Source organism: Abramis brama (assembly GCF_963993115.1).
Source record: "Abramis brama genome assembly, chromosome: 12".
Classification (NCBI taxonomy): domain Eukaryota; kingdom Metazoa; phylum Chordata; class Actinopteri; order Cypriniformes; family Leuciscidae; genus Abramis; species Abramis brama.
In genome coordinates, this window is record NC_139974.1 from 39,649,435 (window position 1) to 39,660,360 (window position 10,926).

The window sequence follows — 10,926 nt, forward strand, 5'->3', positions numbered from 1 at the left end:
TCACACATTTTCAAAGAAACAATAATTCAGACAATAGTACAGATGGGTTTGCATTATCACTACCGGATAACATTATCCAAAGTGACCTAAGAGGAAAAGGAGTTATCATTTCAGAGGATAAGCAAGTTATTAAATTTTGATTAAAAAGACAAAGACAAACTTTTTTTTCCCCTTTGGAATAACATGCACAGATGAATCATTCATGATAAGATCGGGAACATGTATTAACAAAGCAAACAAGAGCATAAGTGCTCATGTCAGTCTTCATTTGTGCCTCATATTCCCAGCCAACAAAAATATCTTCTAAAAACGTTGTACCGTTCAAATTAAGTTATGAAAACGTCATTGAACTGAATGTTCTCTGAAACATCAGCTTTAGAAATATTTTTTTCTTGGTTATGCGAACATTGAGGGAACATTCCATTTCTTCATTCTTCAAACATTATGGAAACGTTACTTTCGAGTGTTCTCTGAAAATTCCGAAACAAGTAACATTTAAATAATGTTAGACGAACATCCAACTAAAATGTTTCAGATCAAAAATATTCCATTAACAATAATGAGAACATTATTAAAGACCAGAAAACTAAAGACTTCCTTCATAAACCTGATCTACGTGTAGAAAGGAGGAATGTCTTTGCACACACTTGCACATGATGAGTTATTGAGTAAAAAACGTTTTAAACCAGCTGTCTGGTTCAAAATGTAGAGTTAGTTATTGTTTGTTTTATTAAAATTTCCTTATTATTTGCATTCCCCCACTGTAAATAAAAGTTCCTGCCTTAAATTTTTAAGTGCAATCAACTTTGATGTTCAACTTAAATTACATTGAAATTACTTAAAAATGAGTTGAATCTTGTGTAAACTTAGAAAAAGTTGAACAATTAGTTAAAGCAATGTAAAAACATATTGTCATAACTTATTGATCATATAATTTTTTTTACAGTGCACTAAACCATATTTTCACAAACTGTCCACTGTTCTGCGCATAAGCTTCCCTGTTTCCCCAAACAAAACCAACAAGCATCTCACATCGATTTTAAACTCGTTTGCTCTTGATTCCTCACGGATGCATCGAGGTCCAGGAAGACCCTTTAGGAAAGGAAGCCATTCTTCTCTGCGTCTGGATTGGGAGCCTTGAGATTGATGATGGTGCGTTTGGATGTGTCACATTGTTAGCGCTCCTGTCGTGTTGTGACGGCTAATACATGTGTGGGCCGGATGCCATGCCCGTTTCAGTGAGGTGTGTGTGTGTGGATTGAGAGCCGGAGGATGATCTTGAGAGTCCGGCGGGCAGCTGGAAGCGGTTTTTTCCCTCATGGGTATCAGGCCTGGCACAGTGTTGTTCTGCGCCAGCTGGGAACAGAACAACAGAACGGGCAGTTTTCTGCTGCAACATCACGTTAGCAGAGAGAAAGTTGTAAAACAACATTGATTGGGTTGTTTGAAAGCTTATATGGCAGATTGCCAATTCATTCATGTGCTTATATGCTTAAAGTCCCCCTGTGGTCAATAACTGTATCCCTTAAAACTCACCAAAATTACATATTTCATGCATTACGTCTTTATGAGTCTTAAAATATAAGTCATATAGGTCTTTATGTCTTAAAATAGCTTGAATGTAACTTGCCTCATTTAGTATGCGCGGTTCTATGAATATGCAAATGAGCCCCGCCTCCACTCACTCACTCAGCTCAGAGATCCACTGGTTGACGATCACACGTTGATCTGATTGGTTACAAGGTAGTTTGTGACGTCAGAAACACCAGCGATTTCAAAGCGTGTTTTTGAGACTGTCTTTGGTTCACTGCAGTTTTAAGGAGAAAATACTCAGCAATGGAGTCGACTTATGAATTTACACATGCTTTGTCTTAAAGCGTATTAAAAACTTCACATAGACACATAAACAACATTAAAAGCTGGATTTTCTCGACAGGGAGACTTTAAGTTGAGACTGGAATTTTGGTGTTTTTCTCATGCAAAGCTGTATATATTACCGGTCAAAAGTTTGGAAGAATTAAAGGCACACTATGCAGTTTCCGTTTTTCTCAAACAGCGCCCCCTAGAGTCGCTGTGGAGTACTTGTATTTAACGCTACTGTCGTAAAGACCACTCACGCAGAGCCGTCTCTGCACTCTTCCGACTGCGCTTTCTTCGTCGACTCTGCCATGATTCACGTCTGAGATGCGTGCTAGTGTCTTCCATAGAGGTTGCTTCATATGTTGGTGATGTGTGTGACGTCGTGCCGTAAAGCAAGTCGTGATTCTCGCGAGATTTGTCGGGGCGCCACCTCTCAAACCTGCATTGCTGGTTTTGCCAGCGGCCGTTTACCATCGAAATTATTTCGAAGCTGTTATATTAATGCACAAATCTTGCATAGTGTGCCTTTAAGTTTTTTTTTAGGGTAACATATAGGCTATGTTTAACCTGCAGGCAAATCTGATCTTTTCAGACAGACTGTCTGCATTGCAAGTGATCAAATAAGATTTGTGTGTCCCGACATAACCAGCCTATCTGCACGGGTTGCTTTGGTAATGATGTAGGCGTTCCCACATATGTGACAAAGCTTTCCAGAGGTGCATCGTCTCACTCTCCAAATAAGCGTCCGTGCAGAACTCTTCCATCGCACAGGAAAAGGCCAACATCTTTGGACATCCCATTTGAACACCAGGAATACTTCTGGTGTTAAGAGTGACGCAAAAGACAATTTGAAATCCGATTTGAGCAGCCAGACCATCCAGACTGAGACGAATCTGATTGGAATCGCATTTCAAACAACCTCTAAATGTGGTTTGAATCAGATCTGCGGGGAAAAAAAACTGATTTCATGTGTTTTTTTGCTGTCCAGACTTTTAAAAACCCATCCAAATAAAATCTGGAAATTAAAAAAATAATTAGTTTTGTTAGCAGTCTGAACATAGCCTTAAACCCTATTCGGATGGGATTAACTTTACAAGGGTGGATGGAGTAATGTAATTTTACCACAGGACGTCTGTAATATTAATGGCTAATTCGCACAGGATAAGAGATCTCAGTAAACTAGCAGAAGTGGGAGAGTAACTCGATTTACACACCGCCGTCACTCCTGTCGTCATGTGTGTATTACGTTGCTTCCTGATATCACGTGCGCAAACACATATAACCTATATTTATACATATAAAACAGTTATGTCCGGTCGAATGATGTATTAATTAACTTCAGATTGGATTGTGTTGGTAATAGGCACTTACGTAACACTAAAAGATGTTTCATGCCTTTAACAAGTGCTTTCGATCTTCTCTCTGATCTGAATGGTGTGTGGAAAACACTTGAGTTTTGACACAGACTCGTCCCAGCGTCTAGAACGCGACTGAATGCTTCTTCAAGCGTCTCCATACTTGAAAAACTACTTTTAAACAGGAAATGATGAAATATTTACATACATATTTACAGCGGGTCTATTCGCACGGGATTAGTATCACCTGAGGTCATTTTTCCGGACCTTTTTATAGAAGGTAAAAGTCGCCGTAATCTTTCCTGACATTGTCCGTGATGATCACTGAGATGCACATTCAGACGGGACTAAAACCACTGAGAAGCTCTGGTAATTATTACTTTACCCCACCTTTAACATGTTAAACTAGACACGTCCGAATAGAGCTTTAGAGACATGATAATCTGACTGTATTTGCATGTTGGTTTTCCATTGACCTGATATGGGAAAAGAAAAAAGAAATGCTTTTGTTTTAGTCACTGAACTTCCAAGCAGTGAAGGCACCTTGATTTCAGCAAACTATTGGATACAAGTGTGGGAAAATGTGCAATTTCCTGTGGTTATGATTGGAGCCAGACCAGAAAGGTCACAACTGCACAGACTTGTCTCGAGATAAAGCAAAGAAAAAGAGAAACAGGCAGGGTGTGCCAGTGATGACACACATCAGATTCTTCCTCCAGACACCTGTTCTCACACACACACACACACACACACACACACACACACACACACACACACACACACACGTGTCCTCATAGAGGAACCTCCAGCAGAAAATCACTCATGATTGCACAAGAAGATCGTTAACAGGGAAAGTTGTGAAACATGATGATGATTAGGAGCATGATGGATGTTGAGACGGCGCTTAGTTAGAAACATGAATACATTCATTCATCACCTATTGTCCATTATGTAAAATACTTCCCTTTTCTGGGGAAAATAAAACCAAAAGTCTGATTCAAACTCATGTTGACCACAGAAGCACCACTTACAGCATGTGCCGACTTCTATGCCACGTCTCCAGCCTAAACTTTCACTTGATATTTAGAAACTTGAATTAATTGCTCATGAAAGCTGCTGTTGAAACGTTCGTTTAATTAGGCAAATCGAATAATTGGAATTTGCACTTTATTTTGATAGTCCACTTTAGACATTCTGCAAGCTATGAGCAACTACATGTGAACTCTCATTAATTTGCAACTACATTATTTGAGTATTAGACTGTTAGGTTAGGGTTAGTAGTGTAAGTTGACGTGCATCAGAATAAAGAGTCTTCAGATACTACTAATACTCTAATGAGAGTTAGTTGACAAAGTTACTTCTAGTTAGTAGAATGCCTAAAGTGGACTAATGAAATAAAGTGTTTCCGTTTTTAATTTCTATGTGCATGCATAATCAAACACACTATATACCCGTATGCACTCATATTTGTATCACAAAATGTTTGTAATCAAAAACAGTGCTTTGAATTTATATGGTTTAATGGATTGAGACAAGAATCATTTAAGACATTTATTTTTGTTGCAAATTTTCTGCAAATTTTTCCTCTTGGTGTAATTTAATAATTACTTGTTAGAAAGCATATTTTTTTAAATCTAAATTCAACATAATGGAATTATATTATTAAGTGAAATACAAGTGCTTCTGATGTGATTTATTCCTTCATTTTTGTGTAACATCATCACCATAAGTTCTGCTATACATTCTATCATACTTTGCACAAGCATTTTTATAGTAATTCTCACTGATTTAACTTACTTACCCAAACAAAGCTCAACTCTTCACCAGTGATTAACAAAAGCTGTTCTAAAACCCAACACAACCAGACATTAAACACTATTAAGTCTCCTCCCTTTCTCATCATGCAAAAACACATACAATAATAAGATTTAATTTCATAATTTGATGCCCCCATCAAGTCACAACCAAAGCATGCTGGGAACTGCAGATGCCATGCAACAAAAATGATTCATGCCTCAACACAAACAGATTAAGTAAACTTCCATCGTAACTGGATTGAACATAATGGACTCAAATTGTGACAAAATGATCAATAATTGTTGCATTAGCTCACTTTAAGTCATTTTCTGAGCACACCCATGATTTCAGCAGAAATGCAAAAAAGCAGAACTAAAGACGTAACTGGAACATAACTTGTATTTAGAAACTGCTAGCAAAGCAAATTTCAAACATTGAAGGACAACTTCCGCAGTTTCCCATGAAAATAGTGTTCTTGATGTTTCATGCCCTGTGTGTCGACAGCCGGTGGCTTTTTGTGATGCAACTGTGCAAGAAAGTGTTTGTTTTGGTGTGTGAATGATAAAGATACACTGTGTCAGCATGAATGAATCGCAGTGGCTGTTGGTCGAGGGAGTGAAGAGGTGATGAAGTGTGAAAGAGAGGAAATAATGAGAACGCAGAGCGAGTGAATGGGGCAGGAGCACGAACAGGACTTCATTAGTGACCAAAGCTTTAATGTGCAGATTCACTGTAGCCTTAAGTGTTCGACGGCCCGCTGTGTGTGAGGAACACCAGACATGCCCTCGACTGGGACTGACAGAAGCGCACACACACACACACACACACACACACACACACACACACACACACACACACACACACACACCCACACCTTCATGTCAGAGAAGACACATACAGACTATCAGAAGTGCATTAAAAAACTCTGGTTATCTGGTATTTAATGATGTTCTTAAAACACAAGTCCAAAACATTATTTATACATCAATCATTGAACTTTTTTTAAATGTAACAAAATTTTTTGGAAGTTACGAACAAACGTTCTTCCAGGAACATTAATAGAATGCTCATTCAAAGTTTTTTTTTAAATGTAACGACTTGTTCTGGAATGTTCAGAGAACGTTCGAAAGTAAAGTTCACATGTTTGCAAAATGGAATGTTCATTTAACGTTCGCATAACCAAGAATTATTATAATTTTGTTTCTAAATGGATGTTTTGAACGTTCAGAAATAATGTTTTCAGAACTTAATGGCAACATTAACAAAACGTTCTTACAACCTATTTTTCTTAGTACCAGCTCTGGTACTGTATGTGATCGAGGTGTATGGATGCATTTACATTAATACATTTAGAAGCTTTAATCTAGCGAGTTAAATTTTATAAGGATAGATTTTATTAGTTCATGTTCAAATATTTATTAGGTTATTAACAAATCTCGCATTAACTTGAATGAATGAATGAGACTTCACAATGGTTTCAAACTGATTTTTAGATACTGAAATGTCATTTACTCCAGTCATTCAGACAACATAATCTAATTCATATAACATCATAACATGAATTATATGCAAGAGCCATTTTTTCTGGTGTTTCTATCTAAAATATTATTTTTATTTTAAATGAAATTATCTGAAATCCCAGTCACAAATAAATACTTACAATTATAAAGAAATCTCATCAGACCTGTGACCTTGTTAAACTAAATATGATAAAGTCTGATTTCATCACTAGCATAAAAGCAGTGCAAATAGTGCGTCTTAAAGGCCAGATTTAAAAAACAAATGAGTTTTGTGCAATGTGAGAAAATAACAGGCCATCAATAATGGCAGGTGTTCATGATTATTCCACCACACTTGCAGGCGATGCTGGCATGAAGCGTCCCAGAAGGCTCATACTCTATATATATATATATATATATATATATATATATATATATATATATATATATATATATATATATATATATATCGCCTATATATGCTGTGGACCTGTGGTGGAGAGCGAAGGCTGACACATTATATTTGAGTGTGCATTTATAGATATACAGAGACTGCTTGAAGAGTCGTGACAGAGACGGTACGATTGAGGGAAGACGTGTAGCATTGGGGAGCAGAGAGAAGGATTTTACATAGACAGATATGGAAACAGCTCAGAAATAGATGAGAGGACAGAGCAAGTGCAAATGCAGTCAAGAATATGAGGGAAAAGAGCACGAGACGGAGAGAGAGAGAGAGAGAGAGAGAGAGAGAGAGAGAGAGAGAGAGAGAGAGATGTAAAAAGCTGAGAATGTCTCAGGTAGAGTCACTAGAGAGAGAGAGAGAGAGAGAGAGAGAGAGAGAGATGTAAAAAGCTGAGAATGTCTCAGGTAGAGTCACTAGAGAGAGAGAGAGAGAGAGAGAGAGAGAGAGAGAGAGACAGAGAGAGAGAGAGAGAGAGAGAGAGAGAGAGAGAGAGAGAGAGACAGAGAGAGAGAGAGAGAGAGAAAGAGAGATAGAGAGAGAGAGAGAGACAGAGAGAGAGAGAGAGAGAGAGAGAGATGTAAAAAGCTGAGAATGTCTCAGGTAGAGTCACTAGAGAGAGAGAGAGAGAGAGAGAGAGAGAGAGAGAGAGAGAGAGAGAGAGATGTAAAAAGCTGAGAATGTCTCAGGTAGAGTCACTAGAGAGAGAGAGAGAGAGAGAGAGAGAGATGTAAAAAGCTGAGAATGTCTCAGGTAGAGTCGCTGGAGACAGAGAGAGAGATTGAGGAGGAGTGATGTGCTGTCATATCTCTACGTCTGTTCATCTCTCACTTTTTCCTCGCCGTCAGCACCAGAACAAAGTGTGTGTGTGTGTGTGTGTGTGTGAGAGAGATGGCGTTCTCACCGCTGCCTTGTGTATGTGTGTGTAAGACACAGCCCAGTCAATTTCAATCTAGATTAACATCCCGGTGAAAACAGCCACAAAACACAACAGCACTTCTCTTTCATCATCCACTTTCCTCATCATTTACTGCAATTAATATACGAATAGAGTGCAACGGTGCCCGCTCACTTTTTTCCATTCATTTCTCCCATAGGGATTTAACAAAAGTCTTCGATAATGCTCATGAACCAAGGCAACAAGCTCTGAGGAGAATCATAACATTAATAACTTTGATTTGAAGCAAAAAAAGGACAAAAAGACAAAGGGACAAGACTGTGTACGCTTTAGTGAGGGAAAGAACTACAATCCCATGAAGCATTGCGAATTACATATTCGAATTAAAACCGATGGGGAAATATGTATATATTTGAACAATATATTGCAAAATCTGGATACAGTCTGGATCCGGCGGACTGCGGTAAATCTCGGGATAAACAGAGAGACTAATATTAGCGTAGACGCCTTTCTTCTTATGATGTAACAAGGACATCAGGATTTATGGGATATAATGTGTTATGTGTATGCTAGGTCAAAAAGATGTGTTTTTAGTCTAGATTTGAACTAAGAGTCTGCTTCCCGGACAATGTTAGGAAGACTGTTCCAAAGTTTTGGTGCTAAATAGGAGAAGGATCTACCGCCAGCAGTCGATATTGATATTCTAGGTATTCTCAACTGGCCGGAATTTTGAGATCGCAATAGACGTGAAGGACTATAATGCTTTAAGAGCTCGCTCAATACTGCGGAGCTAAACCATTCAGTGCTTTGTAAGTAATCAGCAATATTTTAAAATGTATACGATGTTTAATAGGGAGCCAATGCAGTTTTGACAGAACCGGGCTAATATGGTCATACTTCCTGGTTCTGGTAAGAACTCGAGCTGCTGCGTTTTGGACCAGCTGTAGTTTGTTTATTAAGCGTGCAGGGCAACCACCCAGTAGAGCATTACAATAATCTCGCCTTGAGATCATGAACGCATGAACTAATTGTTCCGCATTTGTCAATGAGAGCATATGTCGTAATTTAGATATATTTTTAAGATGGAAAAATGCAGTTTTACAGATACTAGAGACCTGACTTTCAAATGAAAGATTGGTATCAAAGAGCACACCCAGGTTCCTAACCGACGACGAAGACTTAACAAAGCAGCCATCAAGTGTTAGACAGTATTCTAGATTATTACGTGAGGAAGTCTTTTGTCCAATAATTAGAATCTCTGTTTTTTCAGAATTTAGAAGTAGGAAATTACTAGTCATCCAATTTTTTATATCAGCATGCATTCTGTTAATTTTGTGAATTGGTAAGTTTCGTTAGGTTTTGAAGAAATATACAGCAAGTTTACACGAGACTAGATAATGATCTGAGATGTCATCGCTCTGCTGCAGAATTTCAACGGCATCAACATTGATTCCGTGTGATAATATTAGATCTAGAGTATGATTACGACACGTATGAGTATGAGTCCTAACACGTGTTGTCTAACTCCAATAGAGTTAAGAATGCCTTTAAATGCCAATCCCAGTGCATCTTTTTTTGTTATCTACATGTATATTAAAATCACCAACAATTAGGACTTTATCTGCAGCCAGAACTAACTCTGATAGAAAATCAGCAAATTCTTTGATAAAGTCTGTTTATGGAGAAAATGAATGAAGTTTTTAACTTCTGGAACCGACTGTCGCACTTAAATAAAGACACACATGATCACCTAATAAAGAGCTTTTGGTTAAGCATCTTATTCACATAGCCCTTGCGTTCAATAAGACACACAGAATAGCCTTGTTATATTAATATTTTTATTTGAATATTAACATGTTCATAATGAGTAGGCACACTCTATGGAAAGAAAGGGCTCTGGTAGTTTAGTCTGCATGCCTGCCGAATTAAAAACATAACAAATGAACAAGAACAATAGAAAACATGCTCGCATAGTGTCAAAAATAATTTACGGGTGTAAATGATATTATTCAGATTAATGCAAACAGCTTTATGCATTTACATGGGTGTGTTGGTGTAAGTGAATATAGTGAATGCATCAATATAGCAATCCTGCAAGAAAATAATCATATACTTATGTTAGCGTATCCATGAGTAGTTTGTGCAGTTTGAGGCTAATGTTCACTTGATTTGTGTGCATCTCGTTCAGAGCTGATAAAAGCTTACGTCAACAACTTCAGTGCATAATAATCCACTAAATTCAGCTGTTCAACGTGTGTTTATATTATTTCAGATAAAACTAGAGGGAAGCGCATCTAACATCAGTCTTATTCTCTTCCTCAAAGAAGTTTTGGAGTCTATGTGGATCTAGAGGCAAATCTCTCAAATAAAAGAGCAGGAAGGGAATGTTTATTCATTAATTATCCTTGGACATTTGTGCATTAGTCATGATTAATTTGTTTTTCCAAGGTCTAGCGTCTTAAATATCAAAAAGGATCCCTAGTGTTTGCCTTTTTTTTTGTTAGTTGAAGACTCTAATGAGAACGACTGAATAATTTTTTTATCCTAACATATCAAAATTCCTTATATATATTTTAAAGTATAAGAACTAAGTGTCTTTTTTACGTGATTATCAAAGAGTTTTAGTATATTGTACAGCACTAGTATATGCTATAAAAGGTAATCTTTAAAAAAAAAATTATAATCCCTATGCACTTTTCTTAGTAAATAACAAAAACGCCCTAAGGCGAACTAAGAGTCTGAATCGACAGTATGATGCTATTGAGTTTTTGCTGAACATGTTGAATTGACTTGAACTCTGCGGTTAATGTACCATGAGATGGTCTCATAAAGTTCAGATCAAAAACAACCCCCTCGTGGGTGAACATCTCACCATCTCATAATCTAATCCACACGAAAAGACCTCAAACTCTCCTTCGGTGTCTTTCAGAGCTGATTTAGAGTTGCTCGTTTAATTTTTGCCACTTCCTACTGTGGCTCATCAAGACAAACTCATTTTGAACCACACATTCTCTAATGATATCTATACTAGTTTAGCAGCTATAAAACCAATGATCA